The following is an 11,137-nucleotide window of genomic DNA, read 5'->3' on the forward strand; positions in this document are numbered from 1 at the left end:
CAAATGGAGCAACATCCCACTAGCTCCCATCTGTCTTCAACCATCCAACCTACCTCCTTTCCATAGTCTCACCATAGGCCAGGCATAGGTAAACTCAGCCCTCCAAATGTTTTGGGACTACAACTCCCATCATCCCTGACCACTGATCCTGTTAGCTAGGGGTGGTGAGAGTTGTAGTCCCAAAACATCTGGAGGGCCGAGTTTGTCTGTGCCTGCCATAGGCCCACTCTGTTTCCTGGAATCCCTGTGGAGTGATGCTACTTCATGTAACACTGTTTCTTGGTAGACAATGTGGAGCATATGTTTCATCATGTGGATTCTACATTGATGCAAAACACTATATTGGAAGTTACGTGTTTGGAGATTTTATCTATCCTGCTGAAGCTTCGTACCAGAAAATGTGTTGGAAGTTAAAAATGAAAAGTACCCACATGTATCCTTGCACACAAATCCCAACTTACACATGAACAATTTTAATTGCAGGAAAAGATGAATTACATACTTCGCTTGTTACTCTTTCAGCATCTAAGACTCATCACTTGTTTATGTTGAGCAATGACTAGAGCTTGCCTTGGGGGACTATTAAAGTAATTCTTCCAATAAAACTTTTTTCTCCTTTTTTTTTTTAAAAAAGAAAAACACTATACACATTTTAAAACCTTTTTGTTGTTGTTAAGTTAATAAAGCTTTTACGCTCAGATCAGCTGTAAACTCAGCCAAGCCTATATTTTCCTTCGGGACAAAAGCTCCAGAAGTTTTTATGTTTCCCTTTTATTTCCCAGGCATCTCTTCCTTTATTTCTCCTCCTGTCCTATATACTCATCTGTCCGGTAGTGTTTTATTTTCAGTGTCCTGCTGAAACTTTATGGGTGCTACATTCTACACTCCTATCAAAAACCACTCGTTTTTTGCTCTTTTGCAGAGCAGACAATTCTAGCTTACCCACTGCTCCTTAGCTATGAATGCTTTTCTAACATGCATACTGCATTTACATAGCTGCTTAGTTTCATCCATATCTGGAACATGACCCACATCACTAGCCCTCACTGGGCATGTGCTCTGTCCAGGAAGATGTGACAGATGCATGTTTTAGTGTCAGGAATATCAGAAAGAACATTCATAGCAAGGAGGGAACCAGGCAGAGGGCCTTCTCGGTAGTGGTGCCCTCCATGTTGAACGCCCTCCTATCAGATGTCAAGGAAATAAACAACTATCTGACTTTTAGAAGACATCTGAAGGCAGCCCTGTTTAGGGAAGTTTTTAAGGTTTGATGTTTTATCGTGTTTTTAATATTCGGTTGGGAGCCGCCCAGAGTGGCTGGGGAAACCCAGCCAGATGAGCGGGGTATAAATAAATTATTATTATTATTATTATTATTATTATTATTATTATTATTATTATTATTATTACAGTAGAACCTCTACTTACGTTCTGCTCTACTTAGGCCCTTTCCAAGTCACGACCGTGCCAAACCCGGAAGTAAACACCAGATTTGCCGTGATTCGCACATGCACATAAGCGAGCTGCTGTCGAATGCGCCTGCACACAATGGCGCTTCCACCAGCGACCCATTTCGCCATAAGGACGAGCCTCCTGAACGGATTGTGGTAGTGAGTAGAGGTTCCACTGTATTCTGGTTCCGTCCACTGGTCTGAGATGGAGCAGCTGCTACTTGCACTAAGTTCAGGGGGAGTGTTAGGATGAAACCACGCCAGGAACAAAGGATTTCAATCTCTATTCCCCACCCCCACCCCCACCCCCACCCCACAATCATGATCTACACCCCCCCAAAAAATCTGTGCTGTTTATGAAACCATCAGCTATAGAAGGCCAAAATGCATAACAGATATAATTTTTGGTTGCACCCTAAGTGAGTTTCAGGGCTTTTTTTCAGCCAGAACTCATCGGAACTCAATTCCAGAACCTCTCAGGTGAGTGCCATTGCCATTATAAGAGAACAAGGGAGGTGTTCATGGTGAGTTCCGGCACCTTTTCTTCTAGAAAAATAGCACTGTTCATGACCATCAAGCTTGAATCAAATCCCACTGAGATGATATACAGTGGTACCTTGGTTCTCAAACACCTTGGAACTTGGAACCCAAACACTATAAACCCAGAAGTCAGTGTTCCAGTTTGTGAACTTTTTTTGGAAACCGAATGTGCTCCATTTTGAGTGTTACACTTCCGATTTGAGTGCCACACTTCCGTTTTGAGTGTTACACTGAGGTCTGTCTGTTTTTGCTATTTATTTTGCATTTTGTTTTTGTGGCTCTTTTGTTTTTGTGACTGTGTGGAATCCAGTTCAGCTACTGGTTGATTGATTGTGTGGCTGCAGTACACTCTTTATTGCTTTCATTTTATGGATCAATGATCTCATTAGATAGTAAAATTCATGATAAATTGCTGTTTTGGGGTTGTTTTTAAAAGTCTGGAACGGATTAATCTGTTTTGCATTACTTTCTATGGGAAAGGGTGCCTTGGTTTTGGAACGCTTTTTGGTTGTTTAGCAGTAGCACAATTGCTCTGCATGCAGGTCTCAGGTTCAATCCTGGCATCTCTAGGTAGGTCTAGGAATACCTTTCTCTGAAATCCTGAAGGACCAGTCAGTGTAGACAATACTGAACTAGTTAGACAAGTGGTCTGACTCCGTCTAAGGCAGTTTCTCATGTTCCTGTAATGGAGGGGAGAAGGGAATGTGCAGATAAGTGTGAGCAGCCTTAACCGCAATATTATTTCTTTTATACTTTACTCTGTTTTTCTAACTTGCACAGAGTTTTGATAAATTGCTCCTCTATTCTCCTTATTTCAAGTCTGATATGTTTCAAGATATTATCAAGTTGACAGTGGAACCCAGTGAATTGTGAATAACAAGAAATTGCAATTTGCCCAAACCATTCCCTCTCTTAGAACTACTTAATCTAAATTGTGGCAGTCACATAGATCTGTACTTAAGCATGCCAGAACATATGGCAAACCCCCCAAAGGTATCAGTTAAACATTTTGGCTCACAACAGACTTTTCTTAAGTCAGTATTCAGAGATAGCTGACAGCTGATATGACAGTATCATTTTGCTTTAAGACACGATGTTCTATTTCTTCCCAAATTTTCTAAGGAGGATTATGATAATATACTTAATGTAATTTAGAAACAAGATTTGGCAGTGCTATGGCCCACTTTTGTGGCAGGAATCTGCATTGCTTTCATTATCAGGCTTGTATATCTGCTTAGCTCGTAGGTTTGCTAAATCTTTCGGAATCCTTGAGTAGGTTCCATTTGTTTTACCAGATATTTTGTTTCTTGTGATCTTATCTATAGCTTGGAACCAAGCTGTTTGACCTCCCATTCTGTGATTTTATCAAACCGCAAGTTGTTACTACTATTCCAGTGAGCTTAGCTGGATTTTCTTGTGCAAAGCGACACATCTGGTGAGAGGTGCTGTGAGGAGAAAGGGGCTGTGCTCACTGGCCCCTACCCATCTGTTGTATCTGTACTATCCTGCCCCAACCAGCCATGTGCTGATGAACAAAGGTTTGTAATGGTGTGGCTGCCCTTCCTATGTGTAGAACCATGCGTAATCAGGTTTCTAAACCATGTGGAGAGCTTAGATCCTTTCATTACTATGAATACTTGAAGAGAGTTATAGAACCAAAGCCTATTTTTCTCCCCAAGCATTTCCCAAAACCACCGATAACAGCATTAATGCTATCAACTGAAGTGTCAATATTTCCTTCTTTCCATGTTTATTTCATTTGCTTAAAGTCTGTTCCCACCTTCATTTAAGTGATTTGTTCAAGCATCAGGCATGTTGACGTGAATATCAATATTCTCTTCAATACAATAAAGGCGCGTAAGTGTAATATTGAATAATTTTTTAAGATATCAATTTATGTCATGGCTGTCAAGTCCTTTTAATTTTACCTTTTTAAATTTAAAGGTGCTTGGAGGAAAACCCATATGCCTCAGACTATTCCATCTATATTGAGTCGCAAACATAATGTCAAGTGACAGCACATTTCTGGATGGAACCCACTCTGGTTTCGAAAGCCACGGAGAGGCAGAAAGGCAAGATGGTTGTGAGACAGGATTCTCTTGCTTGTACACCACTTGAACTTGGGAAAGAAATAGCTTATTTAGGCTGCATTCACAAGTGAGGTTTATTCCATTAGTTTTACTGGTTATTAGTACTCTGTCACACTTTCTAATGTTCCTTTCATTTTTTTTATAAGATATTTATTAAAGATTTTCTTAATACAATAAAAAAAACAAAGTAACATATAACATTATAATAACCATATTTTCTTCACTTCTTTGGACTTCCTCGCATCTCTCGTTCCTGCGTTCCAAGTTTATCAAATTTTAACCAGCAATTTATCACCTTGTTTCAATTCTTGTTTTATAATTTTCCAATATTGTGTCCCTAATTTTAGATATTTTTACCCAAACCTTAAAAACTTAATTTTAACATAATATTTATCCAAAATTTATCTTTTCTTAGATTTTCACTTATCTTCATATTCCTTTCAACTAACTTAATGGTGCCATATTATTTATAATCTTACATCTTTCTTAACACTCATACAATTTACAATATTATTATAAATAGTCCTTAAATTTCTTCCAGTCCTCCTCCACTGCCTCTTCTCCCAGGTCTCGGATTCTGCCGGTCATTTCTGCTAGTTCCATATAGTCTATCAGTTGCATCTGCCATTCTTCCAGTGTGGGCATCTAATGTTCCTTTCAGACTGCAGTCCATCTTGACTGTGAGTCCTGGGGAACCTGTTCCCTGCCTTGCAGGCCTTTTCCACCTGGGCCCTGACTGACTCCAGCTACAAAAGGTGAGGTGGATGAACTGAGGCACTGTTAGTGGGTGGTTTCCTAGACTGGATGGATGGGAGGTTACCTGCTCTTGATGGGGTTATGCTCCTTCTGAAGGAGCAGGTACATAGCTTGAAGGTACTTCTGGACCCTTTACTGTCACTTGAGGCATGTATCAGGTGGCCTCTGTGGTGGAGAGTGCCTCCCAATCAGCTTCAGCTGGTAGCTCAGCTGCACCCCTTTCTGGCCAGGGATAGCTTAACTTCACTAGTAGCCTCTAGGTTAGATTATTGCAGCATGTTATAGATAGGGCTACCTCTGAAGATGGTTCATAAACTTCAGCTGGTGCAGAATTCAGTGGCTAGGTTGCTCACCAGGGCAAGATTCTGGCCTGAATGCACTGATGGCCAATTAGTTTCTGGGCACAATTCAAAGTCCTAGTTTTGATCTATAAAGCATTAGGGACCGCAATACCTCAAGGACCCCCTCTCCCCCATATGAACTGACTCGGACCCAGCAATAATCATCTGAGGCCCTTCTTTGTGTGCCTCCTCCATGAAAGGTCTGGAGGGTATCAACACAAGAATGGACCTCTTCTGTGGTGGCTCTCCGTTTGTGGAATGTTCTCCCCAGGGAGGCTCACCTGGTGCCTTCGTGACATATATTCAGGTGTCAGGTAGAAAATTTTCTCTGTAACCAGACCTTTGACTATGCCTTTTAAAGGTGTGTGTGGGAGGAGAGCTTATTGGCTTGTGTTTGTTTTTGTTTTATTATGTAATTTCTGTTTTCCTTTTGTATTTTTATGTTGTGATATTCTGATATTTGCTTTTTTTCCAGAAGCAAATTACACAGAAATGAGTGCTAAGGCTGGTATATAAATTTTAACCACCACCACCACAACAATGGACTAGACCATCAGCCCTCCAGATGTTTTGGGACTACAAGTCCCATCATCCCTAGCTAACAGGACCAGTGGTCAGGGATGATGGGAACTGTAGTCTCAAAACATCTGGAGGGCTGAGTTTGCCTATGCCTGGACTAGACGACCCTCAGGGTCCCTTCCAACTCTACAATTCTATGATTCTAATACACCACTATGTTGCACTAAATTTCATTCACACCGGTTGATACATCATCATGAAAGCTGGAAATTGTGCCCAAAGCACTACCATTATAATAATCCCTTCTGTTCAACCATTTGAGGAGCATCACCAGCAGGATCCTGGAAGTATCTCCTTACAGTATGGGGGGGGGGATTGGGACTCCATACTCTGCAGGATGCTGCTGCGGGAGTGAGGCAAAGGGTGGCTGGACCAAGGTGCTTGTTCACTTTGTGGCTGACAGCCTTTTCTGTGAACATCTCATGGAACAGGTTTGACAGCAACAGTAAGCTGTAAAGGTAAAGGGAGCCCTGACCGTTAGGTCCAGTCGCAAATGACTCTGGGGTTGCGGCGCTCATCTTGCTTTACTGGCTGAGGGAGCCGGTGTACAGCTTCTGGGTCATGTGGCCAGCATGGCAAAGCCACTTCTGGCAAACCAGAGCAGAGCATGGAAATGCCATTTACCTTCCCACTATTTATCTAATGGGCACTTAAACCCCTTGCACAGCCCTACACAAAACTCCCTTGATTTTCTGAGTTTCCAGGCATGCAAACAGCCTTTTTCCAGCAGCAAATTGCACAGAAACGAGTGCTAAGTTTGTGCTATATTCCATTTGTTTTCCAAAAGTGGCGTTTACATTGTATGAAAGCTTGAATATAACATTAAAATTATCAGTTAGGGAAACATTAGGGAAATGGAATAAACTGCAGTGTGAATGCAGCCTCAGTCATTTGGACCATCAGTGACAATATTAGCCCAACTTTTCCACAAAACTGTTGGCATAAACTCTGTGAGTGCCTTCCAAAATGTGTTCTGAATACTGCTGCTTAAGCATGGTGTTCTAATGCAACACACAGCCTAATTTTTTATCTGTCAGGGTGCACATCCATTTCTGGCTGTGTGTTTTTTCTCATTCTGTTGTCAGTTGCCATTCTAGCATCCATTCAAGACTTACTAGTACATGCTGAGATATAATTATCTAGAATTCATGCATGGTCACCAAATAAGCCCTGTCTTACAACAAAATTCTACAGATAGCCTAGCAAATAATCTAGTCACCTACACAACAGGCTAAATTTCCCAGTGAAGTGAAAGTGATCCCTGTGAGCTGTTTCATTTCAAAAGCAATTTGAAATAGCACCATGGCCTTATTCCACCGGCAAACTCCAAACTCTCATCAGGAATTTTGATCAGAGCCTATGTGCATAATCCAAGTTAAATATACACGGTGCCCATAACTGGAAGATCCTGCATTCTCTTCATCATCCAGAGACAGCATATGAACAACTGCATGTGCATAGGCTCTGTTCACAGCTACTAATGAAAACATGGTGGGGAGTGGCAGAAAAAGCAGTTGCTGCCCAATTTCCCCTGTTCATGGAGATGTTTGGTCAATAGGACCCATGAACATCAATTATCGCTAGTGAGGATATTTTCTATGATTAGCTTCATTCCACAATATCCGGGTTAACAGAAACCAGATGCAGATACCAACCAAAGCCAAGATCCAAATCAAACATAATATGCAAATCTGTATGACACATACTTCCAATTCACCACACTAGCCCATATTAATGTAAACCGACAGATTTCCATGTTATTTTAGCCAATATTACCCCCATACCTCACAGCCTGCAACCTATCCTAGCTATGTGCAAACCCAATTAATTTCAACAGGGGGATTGTTCTCTGTCGTACATGCTGTGAACTCTCCTTAGGACAAGGTCCAGTGGGGTCCAACTGCATTGTGTTGTTATTCACAGCTCCAGGACCAGTAAACAGCCACTGTGACTGAGTGTTACAACCCATTCAGTGGCTCTAGTCTCCATCTCAGAGTCCCTTACAAGATGCTGCAGAGCCGTGATCCAAGGTGAGGAGTGAACCTGAGCTTAGGCTGTGGTGATTTCCACCATTAGTTTGAGGGGGCAAGTTAATCTGCCAAGACCATTAATTTCATAAATCACTGATAATCAAATCAGACCAGTGATTCCATCAGGGCAAGACTCTGGGGGCAGAAGTCCAGGGACTTTACACAGCAGAATGAGCAGTGATGCCCTCCAACGGAAGAGGGCTGGCTGACCACACTGTGAATTTTATACCTACATTCAAAGCTACCTTCCCTAACCTGATGCCCTCTGGATAGTTGGATTACAACTTCCAGCATTCCTGACCAATGGCTGATAGGACCTGTGCAAGAGGTCAGCTTTTAGAATCCACTTCTCATTGAATCTAGAGTCCAAAATTATCTAACCGCATTAATGGTTTGGTGTACTACTAAATTGACAGCAGAGAAGAGGGACAAAATACCTATGGATACTAACACCAAAAGTAGCCTGAGGCAATCGGTGACATGGAAGAGTCATTTCAACCACTTTAGCTCATTTTGCCTGCCTGCCATTTGCCAGGTCCTCTGGGCTAAGACAGGCGAGCCATACTTCCTTCTTTCACATCTATTTTACTAGTTTCCTGGGTCAATTAATATAGTTAAAGGACTGAGCAACCTCCCTGCCATGCACTTTTGGCTTGTGCTTTTGAAAGCACCACAGCCACTGAGTTTGCGGCATTTTTGTCGAGAACTTTCATCCCAATTAGGAGCGGCTTTACCCAGACAGAATTTATTTCCCCTGTGAGTCCAAACTGTAAGTGAGGAAAGGCATTTAAATTGCTCCTACTACGGGCTTGAATCTCTAAAGAAAAAGGCACTTACTACAAAATGATTAGACGAGTCATTTAAGATATATGGTCCTCTGGACTGGCACTTTCTCTATTTTTCACTTCATTTATGAACAAATGAGAGGCTGCTTCCATTCTGGTAGATTCAAGAAAGTTTTTGAGAGTTATGTAATAAAGAACAGGGAATGTGGGGCAGCCAGAGGGGGCTGGGCATGATGTCCACTCAGTTGTGAGTGAATAAAAACCACACTTGAGACAAAGACATTAAGCATTTCTTCCACCTTCTCTGATGAAAGTGGAGAACTGAAGAAATCTGAGCTGGCTGGGTTGAAGCATTTTGGAGAATTTAAGCACTATATCTACTTGAATCCCGACATTCCCAGACTATCCAAGTGTCCCTATTTTCCAGGGACATCCCTGATTTAGAGAAGCTGTCCTGGTTTTTGATTTGATCCCAGAATGTCCCACTTTTCCTTAGGATGTTCCTCTTTTCTTTGGAGAAATGTTGGAGGGTATGACATTATCTGACCCTCCCGCCCTCAAGCCGTCTAAAGGCAATCCTGTATAGGGACGTTTTTTAAAATGTTTATGTTCTTATATATGTTGGAAGCTGTCCAGAGTGGCTGGGGCAACCCAGTAAGATGCGTGGGGTATAAATAGTAAAATTATCATTGTGGAATGGGACATCCCTATTTTCATCTGAGAAATGTTGGAGGGTATGTGTTTCAGTTTACCATGTGTCAGGGAACTGCCATCGGAAGGACAGGAGGTGGAAGGGCTCACGGAGGTTAGGAGAGACTTAGCAGCAGAAGAGGGAACCAGCAGGGGGAGAGAAGGAGCTCTGAGGGAAAGTGAGTCGGAGGGATGGCTCAGAGACACTTCCAGCGAAAACAGTGGGGAGGTTTCAGGACCTCCTATAGGGACACCCACTCCTCGCCGGAAACTGTCGCGCCGAGAGTCCAGAAGACGCGTTTCCGTTAAGGAGCTTTTATGTTGGAAGAGATTCCGTAAACGCCCACTGTCGGATTCTGCCAGCGATTGACGGAGCCATGCTTAAGGGGCTCCGTTATAGACAGAGGTTTGCTAACCTGGCCAAACTCTGAGGGACTAAGCTTTTACGCACAAGCAGCTCATCATCCCATCACACCATGGATGTGGTATGGGCATCTTGGCCTCTTTCTCACAGGTGCTATTAGTTGTACCAATGCATTCCAGAGCTTCACACAAACTGGACTGTTTTTCATTATGGCTTGTTTCCATGTAAGAGCTTTTTACAGAAAAGGTAAATGTACCTTTAATGGAGTCAACAGAGATCGCATTAAATAAAATGGAGGGAATATTTATGAATAAACTTCTGGAGGCTACCCATTCATCACTTTGCTTTCTTGCTCCAAAATCCACCGACGACTGTGGCAATTTACAAGCTGGGGAGTAATTTATTTATTTATTGTTGACAGCTCGACCCTGAACAAAGATCCAGTACAAACAACTCTAACCAGCACTAAATAAAGATTACAGGGATATTATGTCTTCTTTCAGGATATTTCTGGGTGACTAGTCACAAACCTGACTTATATTAATGTTTTTGTATTGGAAGGACCTGCCAGGGACACGGAGCATAATGAATTTCCTAAAGGTTCTAACACAGCCTTGACTTTTTGACAATAACAGGCACCTGGTTGCTGTTTTTTTTAAAAAATAAAATGTATAAGCCTGTGGTATCAGGAGGCAGGAAGAAAATGGTTCTGGGGGAAGAAGGAGAACAATGTCAAGAAGGTTGACACAATTAGAGCACAGTAGTGAGCTACCCTACATGGAGCAAACTGGAAAAAGCATCTAATGACATTAAAAAAAAAACACCTATTGTCTCCTGCTAGCTATGAGACACATCTGAAATTTAAAACATACTTCCCGTATAACAAGGTCATGCCTTGCTGTCATGATGACCCTCAAGCAGGCTGACCTATGAAGCCTAAGTTACTTTGTTATCTGCTTTGAATGACAAATCTGGTAGGAAAACTTTTCTGCAGAAAAACAGAACCATTGTTCAGTTTCTGGCTATACATATTGTGAAAGTTATCTTTCCCACACTTCTCCCATAAACGTGCTTTGCTATCCATTAAACACTTGGCTCTTCTGTTTCAAATACCTCCAGAGCCAGTGTGGTGGAGTGGTTAAGAGCGGTAGTCATGTAATCTGGGGAACCGGGTTCGTGTCTCCGCTCCTCCACATGCAGCTGCTGGCTGACCTTGGGCCAGTCACACTTCTCTGAAGTCTCTCAGCCCCACTCACCTCACAGAGTGTTTGTTATGGGGGAGGAAGGGAAAGGCGATTGTTAGCCGCTTTGAGACTCCTGAAGGGAAGTGAAAGGTGGGATATCAAATCCAAACTCTTCTTCTTCTTCTTCTCTTCTCAGTATCGAGCAATGATGTTAGAACTATGTTATGGGAAACAAAGATTTCCCTAAAATTTGCCAAGTTTCCAATCCAGTACAAGGGCTCTGCCAGTGTGTGTGATGGATAATATAGATGGTTATTCTATTATTAT

The sequence above is a fragment of the Podarcis melisellensis genome (genome assembly GCF_964234715.1).
Source record: "Podarcis melisellensis genome assembly, chromosome: 10".
Lineage (NCBI taxonomy): Eukaryota > Metazoa > Chordata > Lepidosauria > Squamata > Lacertidae > Podarcis > Podarcis melisellensis.